Source organism: Natator depressus, chromosome 5, assembly GCF_965152275.1.
Source record: "Natator depressus isolate rNatDep1 chromosome 5, rNatDep2.hap1, whole genome shotgun sequence".
NCBI classification, from domain to species: Eukaryota; Metazoa; Chordata; order Testudines; family Cheloniidae; genus Natator; species Natator depressus.
The window spans coordinates 99,423,700-99,438,189 of record NC_134238.1 but is presented as its reverse complement, the minus strand read 5'-3'; the positions used below and the strand labels follow the sequence as shown (position 1 = coordinate 99,438,189).

The 14,490-nt window shown below is 45.5% G+C and overlaps 1 long non-coding RNA gene across 1 annotated transcript in view; it reads left to right on the top strand.

The window, feature by feature from the left end:
• Positions 1-13,635, top strand: part of LOC141987700 (uncharacterized) — an 87,454-nt gene extending 73,819 nt beyond the window's left edge. The window contains exon 3 of the long non-coding RNA XR_012639605.1: positions 13,505-13,635. This is a non-coding gene — a long non-coding RNA (uncharacterized LOC141987700). The remainder of the gene's footprint in view (positions 1-13,504) is intronic.
• Positions 13,636-14,490: the final 855 nt, after the last annotated feature.

Sequence of the window (14,490 nt, the reverse complement as noted above, 5' to 3'; positions counted from 1 at the left end):
GGGGTCAGCCCAAACTCACGGAGCAGAGCCTGTTTGAACAGTTCATAGTCCCCTGCCTCTGCCCCTGTCATCCGGCTGTAGACCTCCACGGCTTTGGGGTCCAGTAAGGGGGTGAGGAACTGGAGCCTGTCTGCAGGGTCAACCCTGTGCAGCTCGCAGGCATTCTCAAAGGCCGTCAGGAAGCTATCTATGTCCTCCCCCTCCTTCCGCTGGGCCAGGAAGCACTTATCAAAGCTCCTTGCAGTCTTGGGTCCCCCCTCACTCACCGCAGCCGGGGCCCCACTGCTCCTCAGCCTGGCCAGCTCCAGTTCATGCTGTCTTTGTTTCTCCTTCTCCTGCTGCTCATGTTGACGTTCCCTCTCCTTCTCCTGACGCTCCCTCTCCTTCTCCTGACGTTCCCTCTCCTTCTCCTGACGCTCCCTCTCCTTCTCCTGACGCTCCCTCTCCTTCTCCTCCTGCTCATGTTGACGTTGTTTCTCCTTCTCCTCCTGCTCATGTTGACGTTGTTTCTCCTCATGTTGACGTTGTTTTTCATGATCCTCCAGCTCCCTCATTTTCCTCTCCCTCTCCCATTCCAGCCGCATCCGCTCCAGGGATGGGGAGCTCCGCTGGGAGGATCCCCTGCTGGCTGCTGGGGTCAGGGGGCCCTCGGTATTCGCTGGGCTTCCCACAACCCCTCCCCCAGGCATAGGTAGGAAGGGTCTCGGGGTGTCCTGGGCAGCAGTCTGACCCCTCCCAGCCTGGTCAGGCCCCAGGGCCCACGCTGCGTCCGCCGGGCGGCTTCCCTCAGGGACAGGGATCGGGTCATCCAAGCGATCCCTCTCCTCCAGCTGGGCAATCAGCTGTTCCTTGGTGGACCTCCCGACGCGCAGCCCCCTCTGCCTGCACAGCTCCACCAGGTCGCTCTTAAGGCGTTTAGCGTACATCTCCCGGCTGGCCACTCGCAGGCCGGGCAGCTGTCCACGGTTTCCAGGAAAAGCCCCTAGTGTGCCAGTCCTTCTTGAGGTCACCACCTCTTTGCCAGGGTCGAGTTGCAGACTCCTCCGCCCCTGGGACCGCTCGCTGCAATCCCCCGGGGGACCCTGTTACTGCAAAAGTCCTTCTCTCTGGTGACACACTCCCAGGGGTTAACCGCCCCCTGAAACCGTCTCTCTCTCTGAATCTTCAGCACGCCTGGTCCCCGTCAATCCCCCTTCGTTTTACTGTTCCCCAGTCACTTACTGCAGGAAGCGCCGTTCACGGGGTGCAGTAGATCCCACCGCTGCCACCAGTTGTCACGGAGTGTGGGGGAGTCCAGGCCCTGCACCCCTCTTCCTGGGATTCACTGAGACTCTCAGCCAGCCAGTAAAACCGAAGGTTTATTGGACAACAGGAACACAGTCCAAAACAGAGCTTGTGGGTACACCCAGGACCCCTCAGTGAAGTCCTTCTGGGGGAGCAGGGAGCTTAGACCCCAGCCCTGGGGTTCCCTGTGTTCCTCCACCCAGCCCCAAACTGAAACTAAACCCACCGAGCAGGTTCCCTGCTGCAGCCTCCCGCCACATTCCTGGGCAGAGGTGTTACCTCCCCCTCCCCCTCCTGGCTCAGGTGACAGGCTCTCAGGTCTCCCGTCCCCAGGGCACATTCCCAGGTCAACACTCCCCCCTCCCTGCTGCGTCACATCGTCACAGCCACAAAGGCTACAAGTAGTGAGGCGGAGCTTAATAGGTGACAACAGTTATTCCATCACAGGCATCAAGTATGAAAGCATCTCAGTTGAGTCTAACATTAAAAAAGTGTAAAAGAACCATCAAAATATGAATGTGCCTTCCTGGTTAACAACATTGTTGTCACCCTTGTGATTTTTCTCCCTTTCTCCCACCAAGACCCATGTCTGTTCATGACCGTATGCTGTTAAATCAAGATTGTATGCTCTTCAGGCAGGGATCATCAGTGAAATCTTGGCCCTAGTGAAATTAATGGCAAAGCTCCCATTAATTTCTATGGAGCCATGTCCTTTACTTGTTTTCTGAAATCTTTGGGTGCTCCAAAAATATAAATAATAAGTTTTGCTATTTTGAGGTTAGTATTTCTCTAAATGTTTTTAACAAATAATGTAGCTATTAGCTTTACAGGTGATTTCTCCCTAGATTATGCCAGGTCTAGATATTTAGGGAAATATTCTCTGCTGGTGTAACTCTACTGAAGTCAATGAGAATTTGGCCCTTAAGTGTATAGTTTTTGTCAATGTGGCATCCATGATCACAAATATTTGATGCCTAAATGGTGGGGACTCCTCAAACACTCAACTCCAATCAGATCCAGACATGCTACCTCTGCCAGTTCCCATTCACCCCTACAGCAACCTTGCTATTGCCCAGCTACTGTCAACATCTACAGAAGCAGTTCGGAATGTTTTGCTTCCTGATATCTAGTTGTTACCACAGTAGTGATCACTGCTAAGCTTTATTCAAGAAAGACTAATAGATTTTAAGGCCAGAAGGGACCATTACAAATGTCTAATCTGACCTCCTGCATAACAGAGGCCATATAACCGCACCAAATAATTTCTGCATCAAGCCCATAACTTCTGTTTAAACTATGTTCCAGGTGCCATCTTCTCCACAAAGGAAGATTTTATATCAGAAAGGGGATAGTCCAGGGGTGGGCAAACTTTTTGGCCCAAGGGCCACATCTGGGTATGGAAATTGTATGACGGGCCATGAATGCTCACAAAATTGGGAGTTAGGCTGTGGGCTCTGGCTGGGGGTGCGGGCTCGGGGTAGGGCCAGAAATGTGGAGTTCAGGGTGCAGGAGAGGGCTCTGGGCAGGGGTTGGGGTGCAGGGGGGGTGAGGGCTCTAGCTGGGGGTGCGGGCTCTGAGGTGGGGCTGGGGATGAGGGGTTGGAAGTGCAGGAGGATGCTCTGGGCTGGGATTGAGGGGTTCAGAGGGTGGGACGGGGATCAGGGCTGGGGCAAGGGGGTCGGGCATGGGAGGGGGTCAGGGGTGCAGGCTCTGGGTAGCATTTACCTCAAGCAGCTCCCAGAAGCAGCAGCATGTCCCCCCTCCGGCTCCTACATGGAGGCGCAGCCAGGCGACTCTGCTTGCTGCCCTGTCTGCAGGCGCTTGGGATGGGGGCATCGTGTGAAGCCCCCTGGCTGCCCCTACATGTAGGAGCTGGAGTGGGGACATGCTGCTGCTTCCAGGAGCTGTGCAAAGTGGGGCAAGCCCTGGACCCCACTCCTCAGCAGGAGCTCAGAGGACGGATTAAAACGTCTGGAGGGCCGGATGCAGCCCCCGGGCCGTAGTTTGCTTACCCCTGGGGTAGTCAGTCTTTTTTTTTGCTCGTTATACAATTTATCACTAATTGCTACAGTGATTAATATACGAAAGCAAAGATTAGGGCATCTACTGCTATTCAGAAGAATCAGAATTGGATTCCTTTTTATGAGAATGAAGTTTGGGAATCTTTGGTATGTGTTCTCCATAAAGAACAGGACACATAGAATGACTTTCCATGGCAAGGGGAAAAAAGAGTTAGCACTTTGATCATTATTAATGGTTTTGTACAAAACCCTAAGTATGCATCTTATAGTGAACATTATGCACTGGCTCCTGAGAGATGGACTAGGTGCCTTAACAGAGCTTTTCCAGCTCTCCCTTCTACTACCCATTTGTATCACATACACTTTACTTGCAGCTTCATAAAAGTAGAATTCATGCTTTACTACTAAGGGTAGGAACCCATGATATTTTTTCTAATAAAGAATTTATTTCCAAAGTGATTTTATATTAAAGGACCATGTCATGTTAGAATGGAAGTGGTATTAGCTGGTCTTTTTGAAATTCCTCCTTCAATACAAGAGAAATATGAAATTAACAGACATCAAAGAAATCAGTTTTCTTCCTCGCTAATAAACATCAGTTCAAAACATGTAGTTGGGAGCTCCACAGTGTTTCTGCTTCTGTTTATACTATTTTCATTTTTACTTAGAAATGGTGTTTGTATAGAAAACTGGTTCCACTGGAAATTGAACTATTATACTGATGCAGTAATGACCAATGGAGAGACCATTTTCTGGCACTTAATGAACAACTGGAGGAGCTGAGAGCCCTTAACACAGGTGGTCATTAACTGTCAGGAAATACCTGACCCAAAAGTCATTATTTACTGATAAGTGTCCAACCAGAAGGTCAATATATAGAGGACAAAATAATGTAATTACCTTTTTATGTGTTGAAAAGTTAAAAGTTGAATTGTATGTTGCCATAGATACGGTATTCTCTTCACATACGGTGTTGGATACATCCTAGCAACCAAACATTACCCAATATTACCCAACAGAAAGCAGGACTTCACTCTCAGTGTTCCATTGCATTTTTGTTTACCCATGAGCCAGTGGGGAAGGCAATCACATTGCAAACACACTTCTCCTCACTCTGCTTTCAAAGGCTTTGCCCCTGGACTCTGAGGAAACAACTTTCACAGGGGTTAGGTTTGACCAAGTTTGGAGTTCAAATTTAGAAGGACTCTTGTTTTAGAAGATGTTCTAGAAGCATCTCCTAGAAATTCTGAGAACCCTTTTAAATTGGGTTTTCTATGAAGCAATATGGTATTTATTGATCCATGCAGTCAAACACCACCATCAGAGAACTGTTTAGAGCAGTGGTTCCCAAACTTGTTCTACCGCTTGTGCAGGGAAAGCCCCTGGCGGGCCGGGCCGGTTTGTTTACCTGCTGCGTCCGCAGGTTCAGCCGATCGCGGCTCCCAGTGGCCGCGGTTCGCTGCTCCAGGCCAATGGGAGCTGCTGGAAGCGGCGGCCAGTACGTCCCTCGGCCCGCGCCACTTCCAGCAGCTCCCATTGGCCTGGAGCAGTGAACCGCAGCCATTGGGAGCCACGATTGGCCGAATCTGCGGACGCAGCAGCTAAAAAAACTGGCCTGGCCCACCAGGGGCTTTCCCTGCAAAAGCGGCAGAACAAGTTTGGGAACCACTGGTAAAGGAAAGTGTCTTCAAAGAACTTAAAGGTTCTGAAAGCTTAATGTTAATGGTTTTACATTGTACTTCCATTGAAATGACTTAAACAAGATGCCACAGCCATTCGTCCTGATTTGGTATAATCACCAATTCATAGAACGCTCTATTTTAATAGTGGTGTCTAGGGAGTTGCAGAGCTTCCACAAGTCTGTCATCCAACTGGACAGGCCCATGAATTTTAGAGGAAGTACTATCTGCATTGGGATAGGGATGGAGGATGCATCCATAGGGATGGATGCCCAGCACTGGTAACAGAGGAGTTATGAGATGTCTGGAATCTGCACCAAGAGGTGGTGAAGCATTTCATATACTGTCTGCATGTATGACAGCTAAGCAGGGACTGGAAGCAGTTAGAGGAGCAGTCAGAAGAAACATAACACTGAGACATGTAGAGGTGTAAACAATATTGCTAAATCATCTTAAGGTATGGCCATTATACAGAATTACTGTCCCCATTAACAACATAGTCACTAAGCATCATTAGGCTTCAACTGGTTCTTTGGGTCATGTTTTGATTGAGACAGTTTCCTGATAAAACATCTGCCTGATTAAGTGAACTATACTGTATTAAAAATTATCACCTTCCTTTTTTCTTAAGAAAGAAAATGGCTTATAAAGACTCAGCGGCATTAAAATAAATAAATAGATAGATAAAATGCTTGCAGTTCTCCTTGAAATGCATAAACCTTCTGACATTTTCTCCAGGTCAGAGACACTGCATGCAAATACCTGTCTGTCTATTTATGTTCTGCCACTCAGTCAGTGAGGCAAAAAGAGCTGGAATCAATCCCTGACTTGGGATAATTGCTCAGCAAATAGGATACACATAATCCATTTTCATTTTTAATACTTCAGTTAGGAGTCAGGTACTGCATTTTATTTTTTATAATGAGTACTGTGTTATAACAGATTTGTAGAATTTGCAGTATGTGACATCACTGACATCTGTAGAATTCCTGTCACGTGTACCAGAGCAGGATTAAATATAAGTACATTGCTGTAAGAGAGTGGGTATAAAAGTATAATATTGCAATATATTCCTATTTTACTGTAGATGCTATTACACCATAAATATTGCCTGTATCTCAGTTTCCCTATTAATTCTTCTGGTAGCTATATTTGTTACTGTTTTATTTATCAATGAATCTTTAGTCTTTCTGTTGTGTTACCCCTCTGTCAGTTACAGTACAGCTGTACTGTGAGTTCCCACTCTGGTGATTGCGCTCAAGGTCCCCCCGCAGCCCCACCCCCCAATCCCACTGATTTGACAAAGTCAGTTCTAACGGCACACAGTAACGGTGAAGTGTTGGGGTTATCAGGGGATGAAATGAATAACTTAAATCCTGTTGTACACTATAGCACAAGAAAATCTTAGCTTCTGTACTATTCAGGAAGCAACTTGGTTGATCTATGGAAATCATGATTTGCCTTGATCCATGGGCGTATCCCCCAGGAGAGCAACTCAGGGATGAAAATGTCATTTAAATAAATCTCTCCACCCTCTATGTAGTTTACATTCAGACTTTGAAGCACACATAGAAACTAAATTTTCTGATTTAAATAAAGATTCATTCATAACTGGCACGATTCTCCTGACTGCTAGACTGCTGACTTGCAGCTGACTAGGAACTGTCCTCATAAATACTTTTAAAATACAAGTTTTTAAGATGCTGATCTGCCTCCAATCAGGAGAGCACCCTGTCCTTGGAAGGGTGCTTCAAAGACTGGATTTGAAACCTTTAACCTCAAGAACATTGGTCCCCATTCAATCCAATCAGTAATGATGAAGTATTTCTATCTGAGGTGGTCTGTGTGAAATGAGTGTGGAGCATGCTGAGCTCCAGGTGGACAGGTCTCCACCCTCCAAAAATCATCATAAAAACTAGCACTTAATTGGCACTCTCAGCAGGTAGGACAAGAATTGAAAACCTTGAATGTGCAACTACCTTTCTCACATCTAGAGTGGTCCTTTCAGGTCAGGACTAGGACTTGTGTAGGACGGCATTGAGAAGGTGGTTCTGCTGAGCCTGTGCTGAATGTATTCAGTAGATAGAGATATTCATGCTCTTTTCACATGCACAAAAAACCCTGTAAAAATGTAGTTGGAAAATCAAAATGAAACAATAAGAGAAAATCCATTATGCCCTGGTCCAAATTTTAGGCTGAAAATATTAATCTTTTTATCTCACGTTTTAAGGCTTCCTGTAATTTCTGGATGAGGGTTGTTGCCGATCAGCCCCACAAAGCTATGTGCTTGTATTGACCTTAATGGAACCTATTGAACATGTTCCACTGGTTCCATGTGAAAAAGTCCCAGCGACTATCATCAAAATATAGGGAAGTGGGAAAGGCCAATATTTAGATTTTTCTTTGGTTCAGGTGTATTGATATGAGGCTCAGAGACCAAGCTCCCTAGCTCAGGCAGGAAGATGTTTGTCTCCCCTGAATTGGTTCTAGGTTCCATGCTAATCGCCAGAGCCCTCCACAATGCAGAAGGGGACACTCCACATTTATGTCTAAATAACAGAGCCCATGCAGTGATAGAAGAACAGCACAAAAATTTATTTGAACCATACAGAGATCTAGAAATTACAAAGTGCACTTATTTAAATCCAAGCACAGTACTTCCCAATCAGCTTGGTACAAAAAGAAAACAGGATGATCATGAGATTATTGTTTCATCTCCAATAACCTGCTGTTCATTAGCAAAACTAAATATTCTGATCCAGCCACTCTAAAGCAGTGGCCTTTTCATAGAAACAATAAGAGAAATAGTGTATATGAAAGCATGTTTCCCTCACAATGTGACGGAAAAAAGGAAGGGAATGAAAAGTGTTTCGCAATTGAACTAAATCATCCTTAGCACAACTTTCATCAGCAAGATACTTCTGTTATAGGAGGCTCTAAGAAGCATTATACCCTATAATACGTAGGGCTCTTTGCTAGCAGCATTCACAAACAAGAAGCAACAGGGTAAAATATAAGTTAGTTGAGAAAGTTAATTTAGGAATATATGTTAAAAATTGCTCTGTTCCTAAATTCTTAGCAGCCCAGCTCACAAGAGTCGGGGGTATGTGCATTCTCATATTTTTGGATGGTGTAGCCCACCTCTCTGCTGGCACATGCAGCCTGCTTCACCAGAACGTGCAGAGGAGGGTGGGACAATGGCACTGCCTACTCTCCATCCCATTGAGGGGATACGCAAGAGTAGTACCTGTGCTCAGAGATGTACAGGGTACAGCTATTGTGTCTGGGCCTTGAACAAACTTAAGGCTACAAGGGGGAGATGCTCCCTCCTCTATACACGAACATGTGAGTGCACACTCAATGGCCAAGCACAATCTTGCCCCTAATGGAGCAAGATGAAGAGTGTGTAACCTGCCAGTAAGTTTCTTCAGTAAAAGGTGTTCTCCCTGCTGCAATGCTCTGGTGTGCTGGCTTCTGCTCCTCTCTCACTCTCTCTCTCTATGATGATCCAGTCAAGGTGGAGGCAGCAAAAGGAGAACAGCAAGATGATTTCACTGCACAATAGGAGTCAATGCGACTAGTGCTCGGGGTAGTTCAAAGCATGCAAGGGCCTGGGTTATGTTATCACAGTAATGATGTCTGTGGAGGAACCAGGTGCTTTAGTCCAGGCAGACCCAAGAGTTTGGATCTGAGGTTGTCTGTGATTCAGTGAGAGCAGGAGCAGCCAATGTATCTCTCCATTTTGCCAGCCTCTCGACTCTGTCTTGACTGCCCAGTGGGATAAAGATTTTCAAATTCAGTAAGTCAACAGGGAGTTCGTAGTAGAGCCATTCACCTTCTGCATAGAAAGTCAAATAAGTCAAGCAGTTCAGATGCCTTTATAATATAAACAGAAACAGCTGCATGTCCTCTAGACAGCCTAAGGAGCCTATTCACCATCTCTCCTCAGCTTTAGAGAGGCACACATTTATCCTCTGCCCATAGAATTGGAGGCATGACCAAGGGTTCAGATAAAACAGCCGGTCAGCCAAGCTTGCCAACAGGTGCACTAATGCGGACGTTTGAGGCAGGCTCCCTGAAGTAACCTACAGCTTGCTCCCATGCATTTCAAACTTTGCACCAAAGAGAAGTCGTCAGGCCTCAATCACATCTGCATGCAGCCAGCACTTTTGATCCACAGCCACACACCCCCTGCTGGAGGTCAGGGCACACAGTTGCACTGAGATATTATACAGTGCTGACCACCACTACACAGCAGTTCACAGCCACCCCTGGGCATGTAGGTAAGTGTTCTGCCACAATGCTCCCCACTCCAAGAACTAAGTCAGTAAGACAAGAACTGGTAAGTGTTATCCAGGGAGTTTGGCAGACCACTTGGGTAAATAAATGAGCACAATTGGCCAGGGCTTGTACCGTATGTATGCACCTGTTGATCAAAAGATCTCATATCTCTCTGCCCATATTTGAAACCCTTTTTCTGTTATCTATTGATAAACCCCACTCTGGTTTTTCAATTATGGATGATGTGCAGAGAGCTCATCTGACCAGCTCCATTCATAGTTCACACCAAAATGCCTTTGGCAACATAGAGTTGATTTGGGTTCTATTCCCAGCTCTGCTACTGACCTATTGAGCGACCTTGGGCAAGTCACTTATGTGCCTCTGTGTCCTCTCCTACTCTTTGTCTGTCTTGTCTACATAGATTGTAAGCTCTTTAGGGCAGGGACTGGCTCTTTCTATCTGTTTCTACAGTGCCTAGCATACAGGGCCACAAACCTCTAGGCACCACAGTAAAACAAAGTAATAATCAAATAATAAAGAAACAGTGTGAGAAACAATAGTATTCCAGTGAGTTTTCTGATGTTAACTCATTGCAGACCAACATTTCAGAATAAGGTCTTTAGCTACAGGTACAGAATTTCCAAAAAGCCAAATGACAGATTTTAAAGTGCTCAGCACCCACAATTGGGCCAGATTTTCAAGAGAGCTCAGTTCCCATTTAGGCACCTAAATAAGAGCCAGATTTTTATAATCGCTCAGTGCCCAGTGGCTCCCATAATGACATTTATGGCCCAAAGGGCTGAGCGCTTTTGAAAATATGCCCACTTATTTTGGTGCCTAAAGGAAAGCTGGGTTCTTTTGAAAATCTGGCCCTAAGTGTCCTCTCACATCAGGTCATTAGCTTTAGTGACTCCAGTCCAGCTGCACTGACAGTATTAAATCCCTGTCTTTTCCCCTCCCTCTCTGAGTTTTGATATGATTCGGATGCTGTGTATTATCAGATTACTTTTTTTTTATTATGTTTTCAGGGACTGTAGAGAGACATGCATAGTCTAGGTTGTTGCACAGCAAACTGCCCTACTGAGCTCTGCCAATTTACCCTTCCAGATTGTCCTGCAAGATCCAGCAGTCTGCTTCAGATTACCAGTCAAGCTGACTCATGTCAAATATTACAAACATCTACTAAAACTAGGTTGAGACCTCCAAATTCATTGTCACCTGTGATGGAAGTCAAGGTCCTCCCCTCCCCCAGATTTGCAGTCCTGCTGAAAAGAAATGAAAAGGCAGTGGTTTGAGGAAGGCTAGTCATCAAGTGGTGCAAAAGGTTGCCCAAAAATTCAGTCTTTCTATCTGCTGTATCACTATGTTAAAGCAAAACCTATTGATCCTGCATGCTTCTTGTATTGCACAGGTGCACAAACTCAGTCTGTAGTCAGAGATGAAGATCAGAAATTCTCAAAGAGTGTGTGAAGGCATGATGATCCCAAAGAAAATGTGGATGATTGTTTTTTCTTAATGAAAATTGAGGTGATGTACAGAATGAAGGAAACAAATTTATTTAATGGCAATACTGAATACAAAAATGAAGCCCAGTGGGCAAGATGATCTGGCACAGATGTCAAAACAACCTGCAGGGCTGTGTGCACTAAAACAGTTAAGCTCTGAGCTTTATTGTTGTTGTTGGGGTTGAAAAACTCCAGAGTATTTGGTTCCTTGCTACAGATGGGTCCAAACCAAAACTCTGGAAATGTGGGTGGCTTTGGAAGCTCAGTTAAAAGGTAGCCCCTTGGAAAGGTTTTTTGTTGTTGTTCATTCTGTTATAGGAGAGGGATGCGTCTCCAAAACGGAAGTATCCTACGATGCCATTCCTTCATCTCATTTCCTCAAGCCCCCTTGCTGTGTGACCATGTGACACACAGTCATTCGATGAGAATTGAGATGGATATTGGCAGTTGGGGAGCTGTTGCTCCTGCTTATGTATGCAAAGAACATAATTGCTAAATGCTTCATCTGTTGTAATTTACACATCCACACACAGCATAGATAAGGGCATTCTTCTTATGTAGACACATGCCTGACGACTTCTTTATTGTTTGTATTGCAGTAGCCCCTAGGTCTCAACTCAGATCAGGCCCCATTGTCCTACGTGCTGTACAAGCACTTAGTAAGAGATGATCCCTGCCCCAAATAGCTTACAATCTAGTTAAACAAGAAAGACTAAGGGTGGAAGCAAGAAATTATTTTTATCATCATCCCCCTATTACAAATAGAGAATGGAGTCAGATAGATTTAGTGACTTGGCCAAGGTCATACAGGGAGTCTGTAGCAGAGCTGGGAATTGAACCATTCTGTATGCCAGACTTAATCACAAAACCATCCTTTTCCTAAATTACAAATAGGGCCAAGCAAGTGCTTTGCTGTTTCAAAATAATTTGTCTGGAATAAAACAAAGGAGAAGGTCTTTTACTTAAGACAGAACATGAGTAGTGTTTCCATTCATAGTGTCCCCACTGAGTATTTTGACTTTTAATGTCAAGGGCAATTGACTTCTCATAATCTGTGGGGATCAGAATCCAAGCAAAGATTTCCTCTCTTCTTTACTTTCTTCATTTATCTAGACACCATTTTAATTTCCGTCATCCCACCAGGATGTATCCCTTGTATTTACCCACTGATGACATTTTAGTATCTTAAGCAATAGCATCCCATGTGGCTAGGGAAGGCTTCATGAATATTTCCCGGTTTGTGAAGAATATTACAGCCCTAAAAAGATTTAATTTTCTGGCCTTTATTATTGGGCCTCTGGCTATGTCTGCCTAATGGCTAAGCATGGCCCCTTTTCCTTCTTCTCTGGAGCCATGTATGCTAAAACTCCCTTTAACAATTCAGAAGAGAAAATTGCCCTTTACATTGTGGTTTCTTGTAGAAGATCCTGTCCTGGGAAAACCAGCATGGTGCCAGCTTTGCCTCCACTGTCACTAGTATGCCATTTCTCTTCCTGGTTCTGTGTTCTGCTCTGTGAAGCAGAAAGCTGCACTGTTGTGTATGACATTGCATACATTACAGATAAGAGGAGGAAAGTAGGGGGCTTTTAGCATGCATAAAGAATTTTCTGACAAGTTTTCAGAGAATACTTGGCTTCTTCATTCAAAGTGCTTCAATAATGTAAGTGCTCATGTTATTCTTTGAAAAGCAGCTCCCATGCAGAACTTCAGCCACTAGAGGGCATTTGAAGGACACAAGATCAATGGGTAGCAGACCTCCTGTGGTCAACGGAAGGCAGCACATTTTGTGTGACCCACTGTGCTAAACTATGGCCTACAGTAAACTATTTCATCCTGCTAATTTTTTTTTATTTTTGTCTTCTTCCTATTGCTGCTCGGCTGTTCCAGTTAGTAGTTCATAGCGGGCAGTGTATACATTGTTCTCATGCTTTGTCTGGAACTGCTGTTACAAATGGATATTATCCTTTAGTGGGACAATGCTATTGAGCAAACTATTGCTGAACAACACATTTCGCTCGATCAGACTGTTTAAAATAATGAAGGCTAAGAATGTCAGGCATATATTTGATCTCCTTCAACATCACCCATCTGTCCCCCGCCCCCAACCCTGCCGTGACTTCCAGTCCCTCAAAGCCCACAATTTTTCTGCCATGCTCAGCCCCCTCTTCCCTCCCATGACTCATTTATCAAGTCACCCACTTTCTCTCTTTCTTGGCTCTCAATTCCTTTGTCCCCCTTCGCCTTTGCAAAATCGGTCTCTCTAACTCCAGCTCACCCCCTACCACTCGTCCTTCCTCTCCATCCCCCATGCTTCAGAATACCCCTGCAGAAAGTGCAAGGTGACACTGACTTCCTTCACTATATATTCGTTCCCTCCTTTGGGTCTGCCATCTTCCACATCAAATGCCACTATTCCTTTAACAAATATGTTATGTTTTATAAGTTACTCTCTGCAAAGCAGCTATCGTGTGGACTAATCCCTTATAGTATAAAGTAAAATACCAGGATACTGAGGTTTTAAAAATTGCTCTATGCACATACCATAATATTGCCTAGGGTTTTGTACAGCACATTTGAAGTGGCAGACATGGTGCCTGTTTTGTTGGGTGCAGTGCGTGTTTGGTAACGCAACACTGCTGACGTTTAAATCCTGTTTCTAAAGGAGTGTTCAACAGTAGCTAAAAAAGACTGCAGTTAGAAGGGGAACTTACCAATTCACATTATTTTATGTCAGGGGTGATGGTCCCATGGGGTGAAGTGACACTGTGTCATCCAGCATGATGGGACCTTGCCTGGAGAAAGAAAGAGAATAAATGCGTGTGAAGGGAGTCCATGTCTCCAGGCAAGTCTATTATGGATGTTACGAGGGAAAGGAAGTTGACGGTGCCATTCGTTGTCCCCAGAGTTCTGGCTGGGAGCGTGGCCCTCTCAAAGGCAGAGGAAACCAGCATGGGATCTTCCTGTTGAAAAATGAAGACAGATAGGGAACTCCCAACTTGGACTATTCTTCTGCAGTGAGGAATTGAAGCTGCTTCACCTATGGCAGGAAGGCCTGGAGCCCCATAAACTCCCCAGCCAGGCACCAGCAACTCTTGCTTGTTCCACTTCAAGATACTCTTGCCTGATGTGTCCTCATTTCATGGCAGCGGAAGTGGAAGAAAAGGAGGAACTCGCCCAAACCCAGGAAATGGAGAGGAGGGGGAAGTCTTCTGTATTTAGCAGGGGAAGGGGAATTTCACTCCCTGAGACTCCCCCTTACTTTAACCCCTGAAATTTACTTTTGTAACCCTTACCGGTGTTTGTGACCGCAGGCTGCAGTTTCACTTGAATAGTTGCATGGCTGCCGCTAGCACGGGTGTGAACGAACCATTGCAAGCTGCCCTGTTGCAGCACGTCTGCACTAGTCATTTTGCTTTGGATAGACCCAGAGCCCCACATCCAGACCCACCACTTGCTACAAACACTGCCGGGCCTAGCCCATTATGCCTGGCACAGCTCTATAAGGCTTATGGGCTATAGGGTGCATTTGCACCATTTCACATTTTACCTTTTATGGATGCTTTGAATGGGTCTGTCCTGCATGAGGAGCGATACAGGTGCATGCCTTGAGGGGCAGGCACTCAGACTTGCAAATGACATGAGAGAGTCACCAGCGTCCCCTTGAGCTGCTGCCACGCTGATTCTGGGCCTGGAGGCCAAGGGTCGCCTCCACACACCAGG